The 21,769-nt window shown below is 40.4% G+C and overlaps 1 protein-coding gene across 1 annotated transcript in view; it reads right to left on the reverse strand.

Moving 5' to 3' along the window:
- LOC115256352 (probable G-protein coupled receptor B0563.6) overlaps positions 1-19,510 on the reverse strand; it is a 308,333-nt gene extending 288,823 nt beyond the window's left edge. The window contains exon 1 of the mRNA XM_029854687.2: positions 18,219-19,510. The gene's annotated coding sequence lies outside the window, so the exon portion shown is untranslated. The remainder of the gene's footprint in view (positions 1-18,218) is intronic.
- Between the last annotated feature and the right edge of the window lie 2,259 nt (positions 19,511-21,769).

Consider the following 21,769-nt stretch of genomic DNA (forward strand, 5'->3'; position numbering starts at 1 on the left):
GTTGGAGTCATTCTTGATTCCAAGCTTTCCTGGACACCTCACATTGAGTTCAGAATCAAGAAAGCTTGTATGGCCTTTGGGCAATGCCGGCGTACTTTTGGTACAACTTGGGGTCTAAAACCCAAGTATATCAAATGGATCTTCACAACTGTGGTTCGGCCAATATTGGCTTATGGATGTCTTGTGTGGTAGCAAAAGGGTGAAGTGAGAACGGTCCAATCAAAATTAGGCCATCTCCAAAGGATGTGCTTAATGGCGATGTCTGGGGCGTTCTCTTCAACTCCCACTGCAGCGCTCGAAGTTCTCTTTGACGTTGCCCCACTACACATTCATCTCAAACAAGAAGCCCTTTCTTGCACTTACCGGTTACGGGTACTCGGTCTACTAGAGGAAACTCCTGTGAACCGCACATCAACACACACCTCGTTGTTTCCACTTTTAGTGAATTGGGACAAAATTGTCCTTGCTCCAAGTGATCTTACAATTGCTTGTAATTTTCCATATAGGACATTTTCCACGAAATTCCCTTCCCGGGAAGAGTGGACATCTGGTTATCTGGAAAGAAGTATTTCAGACGGCATCGTATGTTACACTGATGGCTCCCTTCTCGAAGGTCGAGCAGGTGCTGGTGTTTATTCTCGTGAGCTAAGGCTGTATCAGTCTTATTCACTTGGTAGACACTGCACCGTTTTTCAGGCCGAAATCTTTGCTCTTATGTGTGGAGTGCAATCAGCACTTCAGCAGCACGTAATGGGCAAAGTAATATACTTCTGTTCAGATAGCCAGGCTGCTATTAAAGCACTTGCTTCGGCCAACTCCAGGTCGAAGATAGTTATCGCTTGTCGAACTCAAATCGAGGAGCTGAATTCAGCAAACGCTGTTCACCTTGTATGGGTACCTGGCCATTCTTCCATCGCTGGAAATGAATTGGCTGATGAGTTTGCTCGCACTGGAGCATCACATGACTTCATTGGCCCTGAGCCAGCTATTCCGGTATCCAAGTGTTGGGTAAAGCTTCAGATTGACATCTGGGCTGCCACTCAGCACAAACAATACTGGAATAGTTTGGAGTCATGTCGTCAAACCAAATTGTATAGTGCTGAGCCATCTCTACGGGTGGCGAAGTATCTAACTAATCTGTCTAAGCAGAATTGCAGCATGCTGGTCAAAGCATTGACTGGCCACTGCCGACTCAGCTATCACATGGCGAATATTCAGCAAGCTGATTCATTTGCCTGTGATAGCTGTGAATCCGATTATGGAACTTCGTATCATTTGATATGTAACTGTCCAGTTTTCGCGCAACTGCGTTTCCGAGTATTCGGTAAACACTTATTAAGTGAAACTGACTTCAGAAACCTGAATCTTCAGGATATTCTGTTGTTCTTAACCCGCTGTGGTAAAGAGCTATAGGCTCTCTTTCGCTTTATGCGTTATTACAGTGCCCTTTTCAGGGCGCTGTTTGAACCCATTGTGGTACGCTTGTGCGTTAGTACCCTCTTCCAGGGTATTTTTCCTATTTCCCTACCTGTCCCTATCCCCATCCAAATCCTTTTTCCTTCCTTTTCCCTCAGGTAGATGATGAAATAGGCTGTTATTTTGGCGATGGCACAAATGTCCCAAATGGAGGATAACGTGCCTCTGGAGCCGGCCTTCTGATACCTGATACCTGATAACAGTCGTTATCCGGTTCGGTGCTAGCGGCATAATATAATATGCGTGAGTTAATTAAGAAAAAATGATAAATATCTTCCTAGCAACATCTACCTACAACATTACAAATTGATAAGCAATAATGTCACAAAAGTTCAGTTCATTGAACGCAGAAGCTCAATTCCCCCCAAAAGCGGGGATGACAAAAAAAGCTAGTAATAATGCTTCACCTAGAGAAATGCTTGGAAAAAACCATTTGAAATGCTTGGTGCAGTTTAATTTTTTTCCGGAGATAAGCTTTGGGTGAAACTCCACATTAATTTCCAGGATCAAATTATTCAGAAATCTGGAGTGATCATTAGAGACTACATTGACTATGCAATTTGACACAACAATTGTATGCTTGTATGTACTCCCAAAGTATAATTCAATGGTGAACAATAGGCCTGTCCAGCTTTTCAAAAATGTTCTCTGATTCTGAAGTCCACTACCCTATTTTGATTGGCATCCTAAAAGAAGTAACTGGTCAAAATTTCATCCAAATCCACTGAAATTAGGAGGTGCATCTAATCAATTTTGTGTTTTTCGACTATTTTTGAACTTAAAAAAAAATCATAACTACACAAAAACTTGTCAATACTTAATTCTTTGTCGAAAAACACAAAATTGATTTGATGCACCTCTTAATTTCAACGGATTTAGCAGAAATTTTGACCAGTAAGGGGCTCGACTTGAGAATCGGAGAACATTTTTGAAAAAGTGGACAGGCCTAATGGACAAGCAAGCTGTAATGTTACTTTCGTACCGTATCACCCACTTCATGCAACTACATTAGTGGTACTTAGCGCGCTCAGCACAGTTCCATCATGCCGCTCATAGTATTGCCACATACAATGCTAAGTCTGCTAAACCCAGTTATCTGGCTGAAGGGCATGAGAGCCTAAGCTTCAACCATCAATGCAACTAAACATTATCCGATTTACAATATGAGTGATCCAAATATTTGATAATTAAAATGTAGCTTAAAATATGCAAGCTTCTAGTCCAAATGCATAATGATAGTTCAGTTTCGCTTTATTCAGGACTATCTGTCCCGGCAAATGTCGTACTGCCTGTCTAATGTGTTTTTTGAAATGCATCTCTATAGGGACGTCTCCCACAAAGTCATCTGTATAAGAGCCCCCCGTTCCAGAGACCGGAGAGGTCTCACACCAAGCTAAGCACCTTCTCCGGCCCCAAAAATACCCACATACAAAATTTCACACCGGTTGGTCCAGTAGTTTCTGAATCCGTAAGGGTCAGACAGACAGACATACAGACAGACGATGCAGGGTCATTAGGCCGAAGGTCATTAGACCGAATGGTCACTAGACCGATTGATCATTCGGCTGAATTGTCACCTGGCCGAATGGCCTGACACCCAGGCAGACAGACAGAAATGTAGAAAAGTAGTAGAGGAAAAAAACTCAATAAAAGCAAATTTTGACATGAACATCAAAAAGTGATATTGGTTTGTTTAACAAAGTACTGAAAATAATAGCTAAAATTTACTCCGCGATCAACATCATCATATCATATTAAGCTCTTTTGAGAGCTAACCAATAGCAGCGAGCTTGAGCCGAAGTTGATCTTCAAATATCAAATTTTACTATTGGTCAGAAGTTCCAGGAACATTTTTTCGCTATTACTTTCAGTACTTTTATAGTTATTTATGCAACAAGTTGCAAAATGATTTTTTCAGCACGAGTCATACCTCGGCAAGCCTCGTTGGATAAATATGACGAGTGCTGAAAAAAAACGAGTTTTGCAACGAGTTACATACAACATTTTTTGCAATCATAAAAATTCTCATTGAATTGCATCATTTCTAGCTGTAGAGCCATGTTACAAGAGATACCATGTGTGAGCATCAATGCCGCGCTGGAGCACGTTTTTCAATCAGGTAGGCTGTGCCACAGTTGGTTGCGAGAAATTTTCGGGCAGCCGTGTGAAATAAGTGTTACAAACTTTCCTGAAACGATTAGGATTTTCCGGGAGTAGGTCAACGAGAAAAGTTTCTTCTGATGCTCAATGGACGCAGAAGTAGCAGAGGAATCTTGTTGTCCCGGAGAAATGTTCCCTTAGAAAACCCGAGCATTTCACAGAAGCTTGGAAAAAGTGTATACGAACAAAAGTGCCGAAAAATGGTACTTTTCGGCACTCTTAAGCAGGGATGCCATATATACAGATTTATCTGTATTATACAGATTTTTGAGCATCTGTACAGATTGCGTTTATATGAAATACAGATTTTTCATTTGTATAGAATACAGATTTTTCACCTAAATTTTGTATGGGATACAGATTTTTGAACGAGTGATACAGAAAACCATCTGGCATCGCTGCTCTTAAGTGTGCCGAAAAGTAGTACTTTTCGGCATACTTATTTGTGTATCGAAAAATAGCACATTATAGAGTTGTTCTCGTGTGTGAAAGGTTAGTTATTTTGCAACTTAATTGCAAAAATTACTTTTATTTATTACTTTATTTTTTTATATAACTCATTTTGGTATCATAATGGCCAATTTTTCCGAACTGGTTCATTATGTAACTGAAATGAGTTGCATAATGAAAAATAGTTGCATAATGTTCATAATGCAACTCATTTGGGTTGCATTATGAATATTATGCAACACAAATGAGTTGTATAATGACAAATTCAATGCATAAAATTATGTATTGAACTCGTTGCAAAACTCGATTTTTTCAGCACTCTTCGTATTTATCTAACTCGGCAAGCCTCGTTGGATAAATGTACGACTCATGCTGCAAAAATCAACTTTTTGCTACTCGTTACATAAATAACTATTTTCGGTGTTGATGCGATCAAATTATAATTTTTCCATAAAACGTTGATCCATCCTACTATATATTTACACCAAAGGAATCTGAAATGGTGTGATTTGATGAGATGGCTTTGATCACGATTTTGTGCTTTTTTATATATGAAGACTTTGACAATTTCTTCACTTATAATCTTACCCAACGTTTATAGGCTATCAAAAAAGCCACGATTTGATTTAATTATTTTGTTCACTTTTATAATTCTGCTATTTAATGTGCAGCTGGCATGGGTTTTGTTCAATTTTACGTTCGACCACTTCGGGCGGAACACCTGGAAACGATTCCGGTTGTCTCACATATGGGCTGAGACTATGTTCTTGTCAACTGTTCATTGGTTTCACTTCCGGCCCGGAACCGGTTGCGGAACACTACAGGTAGTCTCTGAAATTGTCTGAGCCTATTTGCTTGCTAAAGTTTATTTGATTATCAAAAAAGCCGCGCTTTGCTGTGTCGCATGCTTGGGTTTGGTTCAATTTTATACTTAGCCGCTTTTGGAGGGAAACCCGGAACTAGTTTCGGCACTACTGGCAGTCACTAATGTGGTCTTAGGTTACTTCCTTGGTAAGTGGTCATCAAGTTGTCAGAAAAGTCGTGATTTGATGTGCCACATGCATAAGTTTTGTTCACATTTATATACGGCCCGGTTCCGAAACACTACCGGTTCAAATATTGCCTGAGACTTTTTAGGCCAACTTTTCATTATCAAAAAAAGCCGTGCTTTGATATGTCGCATGCATGGATTTGGTTTACTTTTAAGTTTGGCCACTTCCGGCGGGACACCAGGAACTGGTTCCGGAGCACTACCGGTTCAGATATGGTCTGAGACTGTTTTCTTGCTAACTGTTCTTCAGGTTATCAGAATTGCCGCGATTTTATGTGTCGCATGCATAGTTTTGGATCACTTTTATATTTGGCCACTTCCAGCGGGACATCCGGAACTGGTTGCGGAACACTACTGGTTCAAATATGGTCTGAGACTGTTTTCTTGCCAGCTTTCATTAGGTTATCAAAAAAGCCCCGCTTTGGTACATATGTTACATGCATAGATTTGGTTCACTTTTATATTTGGCCGCTTCCGGCGGGACACCAGGAACCGGTTCCGGAACACTACCGGTTCAGATATGGTCTGAGACTGTTTTCTTGCTAACTGTTTATCAAGTTATCGAAAATGCCGTTTGATGTGTCGCATGCATGGGTTTGAATCAATTGTATATTTGACCACTTCCAGCAGGACATCCGGAAGTGGTTCCGGAACACTACCGATTAGGATATGGTTTGAGACTGTTTTCTTGCTAACTGTTCATCAGGTTATCGAAATTGTCGCGATTTGATGTGTCGCATGCATAGTTCTGGATCACTTTTACATTTGGCCACGTTTAGCGGGACATCCGGAACCGGTTACGGAACACTACCGGTTCAGATATGGTCTGAGACTGTTTTCTTGCTAATTGTTTATCAGGTAATCGAAAATACCGCAGTTTGATGTGTCGCATGTATGTGTTTGTTACATTTTTATGTATGGCCCCTTCCAAAGGTACACCTAAATGGCCATAACTTCGGTACGGCTGGACCGATCCGAACCATTTTCAATAGGAAACAATGGGATCAGATTCCGCGTCGAATGAACCGTCGGTCATTAACATCGGTTGAGGTTTACTGCCAAAAAGTGATGTGAGTTTATTTTGTACACACACATACTCACACACATACATACACACACACACACATACATACACACACACAGACATCACCTCAATTCGTCGAGCTGAGTTGATTGGTATATGTGACTCAACCCTCCGGACCTTCTATCCAAAAAGTCATTTTTGGAATGAAAATATAGCCTTTCCACTACTTTTACTGTACAAGAAAGGCAAAAATAGGTACCTTTAACCAAAAATCTTTTGTTTCAAAAAATTTAAAGCATCCAAGACATAAAATGAAACCTTATCCTATTTATCTCACAAAGAAGTCATAATTATGCTGCAACATCAGCAACGTCGTCCACCGCCTACTACTAACAACCACCAGTCTGTCTCCTTCATTCGACTGACGACGTAAACTGTTAATACCACGTCACTTCGACGGCTACAAACACCCGCATCTCGCAACACTATCAGACGCTTGCTTGCTTATTGGGACCGGAGACAGTCTTAATGCGGGCGGCGCGGCGGCCCGGCGGATTCACACCTGGTGAGGAAATTACTTTTTAAACTAGGTCATAATCGTAATAATTTCTTCCCTCAATCTCTCGACCCCCACGGGCGGGCGGGCGCTTGCAAGGATCACCACATCGCGCGGGTGAGTGGGCGTGCAATGGGCGCGCAGTGGAAATGCGACTCCTTTCCGCCACCCGATCTAGTGTAGGTAGGTAGTTGCCAGCAGGAGGATTCTGCGTAACTGCTGCAAGTTTTATTCGACCCTTAGGGTAGCTTCCAAAGCTGCTTGCTTAACGGGCGCGCGTCACCACCTTCTTCACCTGTCGGTTTCACCGGGTGCAGTGTAAAATCCCATTTTATGCAGCGCATTTCTTGGTACGTTCTCCCCCGCGTCCCACCGGATCGTAGTCGTAATCATCCTTTTATTCGAAGGTTTACCAACATAAAGTGGGTTTTGTGCTGGTGGTGCATGAGGGGCGCCATGGTCTTCCCGGCCAACTCGATGGGATTTTCTCAATTTCCAATCGAAGGGTTTAAACTTTCGCCACCGGTCATTCTGTTGATCAAAGCAGGCGGACGGCAACGAGCGAGGGGAAGATTATTGCGTAATCTTCCCCATCGATGATGCTACACGTTAGTCCGAGGCGCTAGCGCCGCGCCAGTGGTCAATAAATGGAACCGTTAAAAAGGATCCAAGATGGCCCAGCACAGACCACCACCACCGCCGGCCATCGAATCGAAAGAGGGCCACTGCGGGCAATGATCTTAGTAGGCACCGACCGACCAACCGTTCGTTACCGCACTCACTCGGTCGGCTGTAATCAAGTTGCCTTTGGTTGTGCCAGAGGGGAGGAGGAAAGGAAATTGCTTTGCTGTCATGTTTTGCAAGGTGGCTTTGCGGATGTAATTTATTGCTGTCGGCAATGCAACTTTTACTGCCGCTGTAAATTTAGCAGAACAACCAAGTCGGTAATAGGTCTGTATGTGTTGTGTATGTTTCTCTTTGTACGGCGCTTTTCGGGTGGTTAAACAAGAGTTGACGTACGTCTCCAAAGGTTAATATTTCAAGTGGGTGGGATGAATTCAATGGAGACGCATCATACTTTACGATGTTTTGATAAATGATTTCAGACCCAACCAGCTGCGACTGAGCAATATTTTAAAAAATCTTTTCAAGAGATTAGAAATTGACTGAACGACTTTATAACCACAATGTGTTCCAGGAGGAATTCCCGAACGAATTCACGAAGGAATTCCCGAAGAAACTCCAGGACGAATTCCCGAAAAAATTGTAGGAGGAATTTCCGAAGGAAATCCAGGACGAATTCCCGAATGAATTCCAGGACGAATTTTCGAAGGAATTCCAGGAGCAATTCCCGAAGGAATTCTAGGAGGAATTCCCGAAGGAATTCTAGGACGAATTCCCGAAGGAATTCTAGGACGAATTCCCGTAGAAATTCCAGGAGGAATTCCCGAAGGAATTCCAGGAGGAATTCCCGAAGGAATTCCAGGAGGAATTCCCGAAGGAATGCCAGGAGGAATTCCCGAAGGAATTCCAGGACGAATTCCCGAAGGAATTCCAGGACGAATTCCCGAAGGAATTCCAGGACAAATTCCCGAAGGAATTCCAGGAGGAATTCCCGAAGGAATTCCAGGACGAATTCCCGAAGGAATTCCAGGACGAATTCCCGAAGGAATTCCAGGACAAATTCCCGAAGGAATTCCAGAACGAATTCCCGAAGGAATTCCAGGACGAATTGCCGAAGGAATTCCAGGACGAATTTCCGAAGGAATTCCAGGACGAATTCCCGAATGAATTCCAGGACAAATTCCCGAAGGAATTCCATTACGAATTCCCGAAGGAATTCCAGGACGAATTCCCGAAGGAATTCCAGGACGAATTCCCGAAGGAATTCCTGGACGAATTCCCGAAGGAATTCCAGGACAAATTTCCGGAGGAATTCCAGGACCAATTCCCAAAGGAATTCCAGGACGAATTCCCGAAGGAATTCCAGGACGAATTCCCGAAGGACTTTTTGTAGGAATCGCATGAGATGTCCTTTAAGGAAATCTTAGAGATATGTCTGATTATAGTCCTAAAGAAATTCTGGAAGGAACTTCTAGTAGAATCCCTAATGAAAGTCCTGTAGGAGCTTCTGAAGAAATCTCTTATGTAACTTCTAATGGCATCCGTGAATCCTTCTAGAAAAATCTGCGAAAGAACTCCTTGGATCGTTCTGTAAGAATCTCCGAAGAAAATCCTGGAGTAATCCTTGAAGGAACTCCTGGAGAGATCGCTGCAGGTACTTCTGGAGGAATCCCTGAAGGAATTCAGGTAGAATCTATGAAGAAACATCTGCATGAATCAAGTGTAGAATTAGCTCCCTGTTAATAAAAACAAAACAAAAAAAATCTGCATGAATCCCTGAAACTCCTGAAATCTCTAAAGGAAGTCCTGGACTAATCCCTGTAAGAACTCTTGTAGGAATTTATGTAGGAACTTCAGAAGGAATCCCTGGAGGAACTCCTGGACTAATCCCTGTAAGAACTTCTGATGGATCTTCAGGAGGCATCTCTGAGTCCTTCTGAAAGAATCGCTGTAGGAACTTCTGGAAGAATACCTGAGGCAACTCCTGTTGGAATAGCTGAGGGAACTTCTGAAGAAATCCCTATTGAAACATCTGGAGGCAACCCTGAATCCTCCTGGAACTACGGGAGAGATCCCGGAAGGAATTCCTGGAGAGATCACTGGAGGAACTTCTGAAGCAATCTCTGAAAAAAAAAACTACTATACTGCAGGATTCCACGTGGGAACTCCTGGATTGATACCTGAAAGAAATTCTGTAGAAATTCCTGAAGGAAATCCTAGAGAAATCAATGAAAATCTATCAATGCTTCCATGAGGCATCCCGAAGGAATTTTATGAGGGATCTTTGAAGACATTCCAGGAGGAATTCTTGAAAGAACTCCTGCGAAAACAACCGAAGGAATTTCTTCACATTTCGAAGAAGCAGTGTGTGTTTAATTTGCAAATAGAGAGAAAAAAATAATAAAAAAAATACCACTTGCTTTGATGGGACTCAAACCCCCAACTCCGTAGCGGTAGTCCGGCGCTTTGACCAACTAAGCCACAGAACAAGTTACGATTACGTGGAATAGAAAGTCAAACTAGATTCCAAGCACCACCCTAACCGGGTCCGTTGGAATCCAGTTTTACTTTCTATTCCGCAGAATTGTAACTTGCTCTGTGGCTTAGTTGGTTAAAGCGCCGGACTAGCGATACGTTGTCGTGGGTTCGAATTCCACCAAAACAAGTGGTAGTTTTTTCAAAAAATTATCACTCAATTTGCCAATTAAACGTTCTTTGCCTAAAAATACTTGAAGTTTTTACGTCTACTACAGGAATACCTCTAGGAATTGTTCCGGAAAATACTCCATGAATTCCTACAAGAAATATTCCTGGAATTCCTTCAGGAAATACTCCAAAAACTCCTCCAGGATTTGCTGCAAGAATTGTTCCAGGAAGTACTCCAGGAATTGCTCCAGAAAATAAAAATTTACAAAATAACTTCGAAAATTCTTCCAGGAGTTCTTCCAGGAATTTCTCAAGGAAATCCTTCAGGAATTCTTTTAACTGTTATGTTGCCGGCAAACTTTTTGCTTTTTTCTACACCGTGTACTTTAAATGGGTACTGGGTACCCGGGAACCCTGCCGGCCACATAAGGGTTAAGAATTCCCCAGGATAGTCTTTGAAAATACCTTCACAAATTACTACATGAATTCTTCCAGAAAGTTCTCCAGGATTTCCTCAAGGATTTTCTCCCGAAATTTCTTCAAGAAATTATTGAAGAAATTCCTGGAGGAATTCTTGTAGGATTTTTTGAGGAGTTCCTGAAAGAAATTTTCAAGGAATTCTTGGAGAAATTCCTAGAGAGATTCTTGGTGGAATTCTTGAAAAAAGTCTTGAAGGTATTCATGAGGTAATTCATTGAAGGAATTCCGGATTGTTGGAGCAATTCTTGTGAGAAGTCTTGGCGGAATTCCTGGTGGAAATCTTGGATTACTTCCTGAAGGAGTTCTTGAAAGAATTCCTGGGGGATTCCTGTGGGCATTTCTGGAGGGATTTCTGAAGAATTTCCTGGAAGAATTTCTGAAGGTATTTTTTGAAAAAAAAACCCTGGTATTCTTAGAGTAATTTATATACGAATCCCTGGTCATATTCCTGGAGGGGTTCTCGGAGGAATGTTTAATAGAAGAATTGGAATAGGTCTTGGAGAATTTCTTATCGGGATTCCGGTCGGAGCTCTGGAAAGAATTTCTTGGAAGAAATTCTTGGCAGAAGTTTTGGAGGAATAAGCACTGTTTGCAGTTCAGAAGGAATTTCTCGCCAGAATCGCTCAAGAAACCGTTTTTTCTTCGATCCCAGTACGCAGTAGTGAAAAAATGACAGTTCAAATGGCAGTCACCGAAGAAATTTTCTGCCAGGAATCACTCAAGAAGTTTCTTGAGCGATTCCTTTCGATCTCGAAACTGCGCTATAACTGGAGAAATTCTTGGAAAATATCCCGAAGGGAATTTTGGAGGAATTCTTGGAGTAATTCCTGATGAAATCTCTTTGAGAAATACTGGGAAGAAGTCTCGGAGCAGTTCCAGGAGAATTGCCTGAAGGAATTCTTGGAGAAATTCTTGTAGTTGTCCCCCAGAAGTATTTTTTGAGGATTTTTTTGGAGGTTTCCTGAAGGATCTTGGAGGTTTCATGAAGGAATTTCTGGAAGATTTTTTGGATGAATTCTTGAAGGAAATTCTTTAAAAAATCCTTCGAGGTATTTGTGGAGAAATTCCTGAAGGAAATGTTGGCAGAAGTTATAGAGGGAGCCGTGGTGAAATTCTTGTGGAATTTCCTGTAGGATTTTTTGGAGGAATTCCTGGACGGATTCTTGGAAGAATTCTAGGCAGTTGTCGCGGAGGAATCCTGGTTGAATTCTTGGATAAATTGCTTGAGGAATTCCTGGAGGAATTCTCGGAGGAATTTCTTACGATATTATAAGAGAAATTGCTGGAGGACTTTCTGGTGGAATTCCAAGAAGAATTTATCAAGGAACTCCTGGGGGAATTCCTGGAACAATTCTTAAAGGAGTTCCTGGAGTTATTTTGCCAGGAATTTTTGCCGTAATTACTTTAGAATTTTTGGAGATATTTCTGAAGAAATTCTAGTACGAATCTTTAGAGAAATCCCAGGAGTATTTTTGGAGCAATTACTAAAGGTTTCCTGGAGGGATTTCTGAAGGAATGCCTGAAAGTAATCTCGGATGAATCTCTGGAGTAATTGCTGCAAGAATTTCTGGACGATTTCCTGCGGGTTTCTGGAGAAATTCTTTGCGGAATTCCTGGAGAAACTCTTGGAGGAATTCCTGGAGGAATGCTTGGCGAATTTCTTGGCTGAAATCTGTGGGGAATTTCTGGAAAAATTCTTGGAGAAATACCTAGAGGGATTATTTGAGAAATTTTTGGCAAAATTTTTAGAGTTATATCTGGAGCTATTCTTGGTGAAATTTCTGGTGGGGTTCTTGAAGGAATTCTTGGAGAAATTTCTGGAGGAGTTCTTGTCGGAATTTCTGGTAGAACTCTTGGAGGAACTCTTGGATGAATTGGCGAGGAGTTTCTTGAAAAATTCCTGGATGAATTAACAGAAATTCTTAAAGAAATACCTAGAAATATTCTTCGAGGAATTATTGGCGAAAGTCTTGGAGGCATTCCTGAGGGAAGCTACACCGAAAAAGGAAATTCAAGAGTAGAGCTGGTGGAGCTTGTAGGTCTGAATTCCAGAATAGTTAGGATGACCTAGATCACCAAGTAAATATTGCTAAGTTATCAGAATTGCATTCTGAGGCTCTAAGAGTGGCGTACAATATATTCCGCGAGCATTCGCTACAATAAAATATCCTAAGATTTACAGATATTGCATCCCATACTTCAAATGCCAGTGGGCACCCTAATAGCGACACATAGAGATACTCGTAATATTATGAAGTGCCACAGATACAATCGTGAAATAATTATGCCTATAGAGTGAACAGAAACAAGAGTAGAGCCTATAGACCTTGAAGGTCCTAATTCCAGAATAGTTTGGAAAGCCTGGAATATGCCATGAATGAACCAAAAGCATTATAGTTGTGCACTGAGGCTCATCAGCAGTATAGACTACATCCCACGAATATTTTTTTTTATTTAACCCTAAAAGGGATACCTTCATGGCCTCAGTTTCGTCACCTCGCTGAGTGTGTTCCATCAAAGACGAGCTCTGAAAGGCGCCTGGTGTCCAATGGACCCCAGGTATCCCTTTTAGGGTTAAGCATGATACAGGATGTATATGAGGAATTCCACGGAGTCATGTCAGTCGATCCTGAGCGACCATTTCAAAAATATCTGAAACTTTGCACAGTTTTTTAATTTCATATAAATCGCCATTTTTTGATATTAAACCTTCATATTCACTCACGACTAACTTTTCAAAAGGGTGTATGCGAAAATAGTTCTAAAATATTCTAAAAGCTGTACAGCAAAAACGGATTGTTCGATTGTTATAAATTTTTCAGCAAAGTTAGATAACTAAATGATGATTCCTTAGAAAATATACACTGTAAAAAATTTCTTTTTCTACTTTGAAAAAATATGATCTTTGTCACAAAAACTCAAATATCTCAAAACCCTATCTTTTTACCAACTTAAATTTTTTAGGGGAAATGGCCCATTATATCAGCTATCTACCATAAAATTTTGGTGATGGTAAACTGATAAACAAAAAAGTTATGACATTTCAAACATTTCACAATTTTTACATTTAGTAACAAAAAAAAATTTTTTTCTGTGTAAATTATTTCGAGAATTATATTTTGATGCTGATTTTATTGTAAAGGCTACCGCCTGAATTAAACAAGTTGTTTTCATGATACTTTAGTTTGATTATTCGTAATTACTATAGTATCTATTTGAAACTTAGACGCGATCCAGTGTTGTGATCAAAAATATTGAGATTGTCATACTTTTTATTGTACGTGACTGGTGAAAAAATTCCTTGATAGTGTTGAAAAGCTGTTGATTATAAGAAAAATGGAATTGAATTTATTTTTAAGACAAAAGCTGTATAATAAAAGTTTTATATACGCGTATACGTCTAGTTTATCCGCAAAATAAATCCCTCTTACACACTTATTTCTGAATTGCCTGTTCGGTACTTTTTTGACGAGATTATAACAGCAGTACGATCTCGGTAGTTTCGATAATCGATTTTACTGAGGCTCAGTAAAACAACTGTCAAAATCGTATGGAAAAGGTAAACAATGCATTTTTGCTGAACGAGTTCGGTGCTCAGCAGTTTTAATCTCGTCAAAAAATTACCGAACTCGGTAATCAAAATTAAGTGTGTAGAGAACAGACTTTATGATCGGAAGAATGCGAGTAACTTCAACAACAACAAATGCATAAGAGGTACATACCACAGACAAACAGACGAAACGCCTAGAACAATTTTAGTGAAAATTCATCGCACAGTTCACACTATCACCACCTGGTGGAAATGTTTCACGAAACACTGCGTTGTGCAATATCGTCATCAGAAGGCGCTAGTGTGAAACGTCAAACGCAAAGAAAAACGATGGGCGCTCTTCTTGTTATGAAAGCCACAACCAAGATTCAAAATGATCGTTGAAGGCGTGGTCAATGAAAATTTCGCCAGTGTTACGTTTGTTTGTCTGTATACATACCTGACAATGCTCACGAAAAAAAACAAAAAAATACTACCGCTATGAATATTAAAAATTGTATAGTATTTTTTTTCTTCAGCCACCAACACCAAACAAGTAAGTTAAAATTAATAAGTGATTTTGTTTATTATAATCTAACGAACAAGATGAACAGTCGCTTTCTCAAAGGTCTTCAACTCAACGCTCTCTTGTAGACCGTTTGATGAAAAAAAATGTTCAAAAGAGTTACGAAATCTCACCGAAAGCACCATAGATAAACTGAAAGAGACTGGTTATGCCCAAATGTCCACATTGTGTACAAAATTACGCATTTGCACGTCCTGCCGTCTAGAATTTGACAAACGAGCCATCTGTATATCATCGGTAAAGCAGGGCGCAGGAAGTTCGAAAACGACAACAACTGAGAAATTGCCATCAGCGACATCTGTTTAAACAATTTAATTACGCCCCTTTTCAAAAATGCCCTGTAATATTCTTCAACATCTATACCCATTTCAATATTTTTAACGTTGCAAAACACGCTTTCAACATTCATCTTGAAGAAGAGGGAAAACACTTGTCCTCAAATGTAACAGCAAATTAATGAATAAACGACTAATGCGCGGAGGGCGTGATAAAATCGGAACATTACTGTACATAGTATATTATATGTATATATAATATATAATAAAAACAACTTGTTTTACTCACGCAAGGCCATTAACAATAAAATCAGCATCAAACTTCAATTTCCGGCCGAAATAATTTACACTAAAAAAAATTATTACTAAATGTGAAAATTGTGAAATGTTTGAATTGTCATAACTTTTTTGTTTATTTTCATGGTAGATTGCTAATACAATGGACCGTTTTCTCTAAAAAATTACGTTGGTAAAAAGATAGGGTTTTGAGATATTTGAGTTTTCGTGACAAAAATGATATTTTTTAATGTTAAAAAAGATTTTTTTCACAGTGTATATTTTCTTAGGAATCGCCATTTAGTTATCTAACTTTGCTGAACAATAAAATCAGCATCAAATCGCGATTCCCGGCCGAAATAATTTACACAGAAAATTTTTTTTTACTAAATGTAAAAATTGTGAAATTTTTGAAATGTTATAACTTTTTTGTTTATTAGTTTACCATCACCAAATTTTTATGGTAGATTGCTAATACAATGGACCGTTTTCCCTAAAAAATTCAAGTTGGTAAAAAGATAGGGTTTTGAGATATTTGAGTTTTTGTGACAAAAATGATGTTTTTCAATGATAAAATAGATTTTTTTTCACAGTGTATATTTTCTTAGAAATCACCATTTAGCTATCTAACTTTGCTGAAAAATTCATAACAATCGAACAATCCGTTTTTGCTGTGCATATTTTTGAATGTTTTTGAACCATTTTCACATACACCCTTTTGAAAAGTTAGTCGTGGCTCTAAATAAAAATTTGATATCGAAAAATGGCGATTTAGATGGAACTGAAAAACTGTGCAAAGTTTCAGTTCAATAGAAAATCATGAATTAAAAATTTTCCTTAATTTTGATGCTGTTGCTTGGAATCGCTCATATATCGTAACCAAAACTTCAAACTGTTTTGGAGGCCAATACACAGAATGTCCAACTACCACAATATCGAGTTGCTCGTAACATTGCTAGGTCTAATGAACATCAACGACTAAATTTCTTGAACAGAGTGGATACAAATGATGGTTGATGTTGTAGATCTTAAGAAAATGAATTCCAGAGTAGTGTGGATGACCTAGATCACCCAATTCATGTACCATATATTTTCATTGCGAAGCAAATGCTCATTATTATCAGAGAAGAGAAAGTCATCTCCGGAGTCAGAAATCGATTGAATTTTCATGCTGTTGGTCGCGACACCTAGCGGTTGAAATCACACTTTTTACACGAAAATGTTTGACCGTAATGACACGATCGAGCAAAGTATTCTGGAGGCAGGTATACCAACTCAAAAACTGGATCACAAACGATTGTGTCATTTAGGATGTATTTTGGGGACACAGTCAAAGTTGCTTATTCATTGAAACCGTGAATAGGGTACGCGATACAGAAATGGTAAAAATATGCGTATGTTAATTAAGAAAAACTAGTAAATACCATTATTATGCTGTATAACACATTGCAATTGCAAAAACATCATTGGTACGTCTACCATATTATCGCAATAGTGGTCGAAACAGCAACTGCAACAGCAAACAAAAAATAAAAATAAGAGAAAAGATCATCGATATGACGTCATCTATTCATTAATTTTGTTTATACCTGACAGTATTCAATATACTTTGAGACATGCAGTTGTTTTGACGTTTAGACACGATGGAAACAAAATAGGCAGAAACAAAATAAATCAAATCGATTTTTCACGCCTAAAATTTATCACTTTTCGTGTGGTCGATTTGTTCTAAGATGCCCTTCTCCTCCTCTCTCCTCTTCTTGGCGTAACGTCCTCACTGGGACAAAGCCTGCTTCTCAGCTTAGTGTTCTATGAGCACTTCCACAGTTATTAACTGAGAGCTTCCTCTGCCAATGACCATTTTGCATGTGTATATCGTGTGGCAGGCACGAAGATACTCTATGCCCAAGGAAGTCAAGGAAATTTCCTTTACGAAAAGATCCTGGACCGACCGGGAATCGAACCCGTCACCCTCAGCATGGTCATGCTGAATACCCGTGCGTTTACCGCCTCGGCTATATGGGCCCTTCTCTTCTCTGTTATTATGTAAGTCTATGTCATACTGATTAACTTTGCCGAAGACACCAACTTTCTAAGTTCTCGGGATTCTGAGCGGGAATTTTCAAAACTTCAAATTTACATGCTCACTAGCGCCGCCCAGTGGAGGAATTTCGAACTTCGCAACTCATCATCTGTAAGTTATTGGCGTACCCAACAACTTATCAGGGTAATGAGCTATCGGATATCGTAACGTTTTCTTGACAACCTGATATGGTTCCTGTGGTGCAATTTAGCATCAAACTGTTGATGATGCCCCTAGCGGCCAAGTTGCCAACTAACCATATGAATCAAAATTCTAAATGGTAGCCCTAAAACTTTGCCGAAGAAAGTATTGCTCTATCTCTTAACATACCCGAGATAACAGGCCACACCCCCAAAAAAAAGTGAAATCCCATTAGCTTTTTTTTTTGAGATTTTACCCTAGAGGGCATTCATCTCAATCCCATTAGCTCTTAGTCTCCTATTAGGCGGATTACTATTGCGCCCCCCGACCATTGATCTTTAGGCTTATTCTGCGCGGCGTGTGAGGTGAGACGGACGGTTTCGTCTCACGTGACGTGAGACGACTAATGTAAATCAAATGGGGCGAGTCGACTTTTGTCACCTCATTCGACTCGTCTCACCTCACACGCCGCGCAGAATAAGCCTGCTTATAAGAGTCTCGACTGTATTATTGTAACCTCTTTATTATGGGGAATTTCAGCCCAACGCTAGTTCATCGCCGTGGCAAAAGATAACAATTGTCAAGAAAACCTCATGTGTCTCTGCAGAGAAATCCAATCTCTATTAAAATGTTGTTTTAGATAGCACTGACTTGTGCAAGATAATCAAAATGTTATGAGAATGACTGAAATGATCATGATTCTCCAAATGACTCAACTCATTCTAATCCCATTTTCTAGATAAGCTAATTATGTTGATCGCATTTTTATTAAATGGCCAGCTGTACTTCAAAAGCCCAAATCTCGACCCCAGATGATTACGGTCCCAATCATTAAAATACTAAATTAAAAGTTTTACTTACCAGATATTGGTCCTCCATGGATTCTTTCTCCGTCCGGATACTGCTACAACAGGCAAACGTCATAAAATCCCTTTTTGCTTTCACCCAGAACCGGTCATTACCATCCCTACACACAAAAAATTGCCACCAAATTGCACGCCTCTTCCGAACACGCCTTATCTCGGTAATTCAATCCTTTTTTCCACTCGTAACTACCTCTTCCGATCTCCGTCCACCAGTTTCCTGCACTCAAGAGTAAAATCCACAAAGATTGATTCACCGCGTCCGAGGGACTCTTCTTGCATCGACACTCGACGCCTCGACTTCCGTTATCGTACACTCTGTATAGTACACGTATCAGTCCTTCGTCGTAGTAGGCTAGCCGACAGAAACCTTCGTCGTAACGTTGCCGAAAACCTTTATTAAACACTTAACCACTCGGTTATTGGACCTTACACACCTTCGCATTATTTCTCTTCATTGTCTTACCCTCAGAGCAGCCGATAAATTTTCATTAGGATCTCTGACCGAGGTACACGATAAAAATTCATTAGTCTTCCCAATTCCTAGCCCTGGGCAGGCTGCAACCTTCAGAGTACCTACCTACTACTTGTTTGCAACCGAGAAGACGAGGGCTGCTCACCTTTCACCGTGTCAGGTTAACTACAGGTGCTATTCTCCCCAGATCCCAGACCGTTATTGCACCTCCACCTCATTAAAGTAGTGTAATTTAAGCTGCTAAACTGTTGCTGTTTTTCACCTCCTCCCGCTGTCTCAGACTTTCTCTGGGACGGGGCGTAATTAAGCACACCTCACCTGAAATAATCGCGTGTTGTGTTTTACGCCCATTTTAAAGGCCATCCCGCGATCTATTTGCGCCACCACACCGCACGCTATCGTTCGAATTGGTGCCGTTTACCGTGAGAGAGAGCACACATCAACCCATATCGCGCCAAGACGAGACGACGTGTCACAGTTTTCTCGCAAGAAAAACTCCGTCAAAATTAGTTCACCGCGTGTCACCTTGCACCTAGCAGTTGCATTCACACCACACGGCCAAATCCCAAACACCTGCTGCGGTTGGTAATCCTTGAATGGAAAGAAGCTTTTCCCCCAGTCAGAGACTCTGTGTGTATAATTGCCAATAGGTGGCGGTGGAGAGCAGCTCCCGAATGTATACAACCGTCGCGTTCGAGGCACCGTTGCAGACTGATGACGGTTGCACAGTAGGCGCGTAACTTTGTACCCCAACGTCATCAACCGAAAGAACGGAACGAACGTTTTCCCAACGGATGGATCCTCTTTGATGGGCTCCATCGTCGTTCGCATCCCTCCGTCTCCAGATCCATCGAGTTGGCCATGGGGGTAAGCAGAAGTAAACACAACAGCACGACCACCGTGGAAAACATGCTGGAACTGATAAGGCAGAGCCGAACCCCCCATTTCCAGGGGAGAGTGAAAATTTCGTATACTCCGAAGGGAACTCAGAGAGTTGTTGATGGTGAGTTGAGAGAGCAGACGGTGCCACGAGGTCGGGCGATTATCGCTGGCTGGTATCAATGGACCCAACGGTTGGGATGCATGGTTTCTGTTATCGATAGTAGCGACAGCAGTGGAGCCAAATTTTTTATTTTTTAATGAACTGTATCGGTATCACTCCTCAAGGAAACTCAAGGAGAAACAAATATGAGTTATCAATTTACCAACAAGTGACCTATCAATGAATAGGGTGGTGCAGGTAATTTGGCCCACCTATAGAGTTTTTTACATTTATCATATAATCTCTAAATCTTTGTAATGTTTTATTGAAACAAGAAAAGAATGCTGATTAGAATCAATAAATAGTGAAAATGGGTTGTATCAATGCTTGCAGGGAATCCGTGATGTATTACAAGAGTATTGAAGCAGCCAGGCCTACTGTGCAGCGTCATTGAGTATTGAATTAAAAACATAGAGGGCGGACATCTCGTACCAACCGCTCCGTATTGATATAGAAAATAAGAAAAAATGTTGAGAGTGACGTTGCTAAAAAAGTCAATGTCACTCTATTTTGGCTCCTCTTCCTGAGATGGGACATAGGATTGTCCCCTCCCAAGTTGTTGTTGTTGTTTATTTATTTTCGTGAGTTTTTAACTTATAGTCATTCGACTCACCCCCTCCCAAGTAACAATCATGAATCTCTTTGGTTTTTTTTATGACAGTTTTATCACAGCATGGGGGCATACCTGAAGAAACCTCTTAAGATACCTACTAAATTCCCAAAAAAAAATCATGAGACACTTTTGGAGGAACTCTGAAAGTTAATTCAAAAAAAAATGCTTGAATAATTTATGGAGGTAATCCTGTAGCAATCTGTTTCTGAATGATCCTCTTGAAAATATTTGCCGCAATCCCCGCAGAAATTGCAGGCAAATGTACTGGTAGAATTCTTGAAATGATCATTCAATAAATTTCTCAGGGAACTTTGAAGGAAACATTGGAAGTGCTTCTGAAGATATCTCTGGATATAAACATTTCTTGTACAATTTCTCAAGAAATTTCTTCATTAAAATCCATGAAAAAAATCCTGAAAGAGAAATTTCCGAGAATAATATTTTTAAAGAATCTTTGAACAAAAAAAACAAAAGCAGGCATTCATACAAGGATTTCTTGAAAAAATCATAAAAAAAAATCCCAGGAAAAGATTCTGGAGTAATTTGTGCAGGAATTGTTGAGATCATCTTCGGTGAAAGATCAGAAGTTTCACCAGATAATTATATAAAAGAATCCCTGGAGGAATTTCTAAATAAATGCCTGGAAACATCCCAGAACAATTACTGGAAAAAGTCTGAATTTCTGAAAGAAACTCATACAAAAATTCCTGAAAAGATCTTCGAATTTCTGTAAAAAAAACTCCTGAAATTGCAATTTTTGAAGATTTTTTTGGTAGAACTCATTGAGAAAACCTTGGAGAAATTCTGAGAAGAATTTCTTGTGTTCCATAAAAAAAATCCCACGAATAATTTCTATACGAACTTTCCGACGAAACCCGTGGAGTAGTTTTAGGATGAATATTTTGAGAAATGCTAGACCACGTGCTGGTCGACGGGCGACATGTCTCGGACGTCATAGATGTGAGGTCCTACAGAGGCCCGAACATCGACTCGGATCATTATCTTGTAGCCGCTAAAATTCGGGCGCGATTATCCAGCGTCACGAGTTCAAGAAACAACAGGACGATGCGTTTCAATATCCAGCGCTTGTCAGCCGAAGGGGTTGCTGCACAGTACCATCAGAAGCTAGACGAGAGGATAGGAGAGACCAACGGATCTGGAGATGTCAACAGCTTGTGGGGAAGTATCCACGAAGCAGTGACAACAACAGCGCAAGAGGTGATTGGTACCGCTCAGCGACGCCAACGTAATGGTTGGTTTGACGAGGACTGCCAACGAGCGACGAACGAAAAGAATGCCGCCAGAAGTCGAATGCTAGTGGCCGGTACCCGGCAGAACAGAGAGCGGTACAGGGTTGCAAGAGCAGAGGAGAATCGAATCCACCGCAGGAAAAAACGGCAACACGAAGAGAGTGTTATT

Source organism: Aedes albopictus, chromosome 1 (genome assembly GCF_035046485.1).
Source record: "Aedes albopictus strain Foshan chromosome 1, AalbF5, whole genome shotgun sequence".
NCBI lineage: Eukaryota > Metazoa > Arthropoda > Insecta > Diptera > Culicidae > Aedes > Aedes albopictus.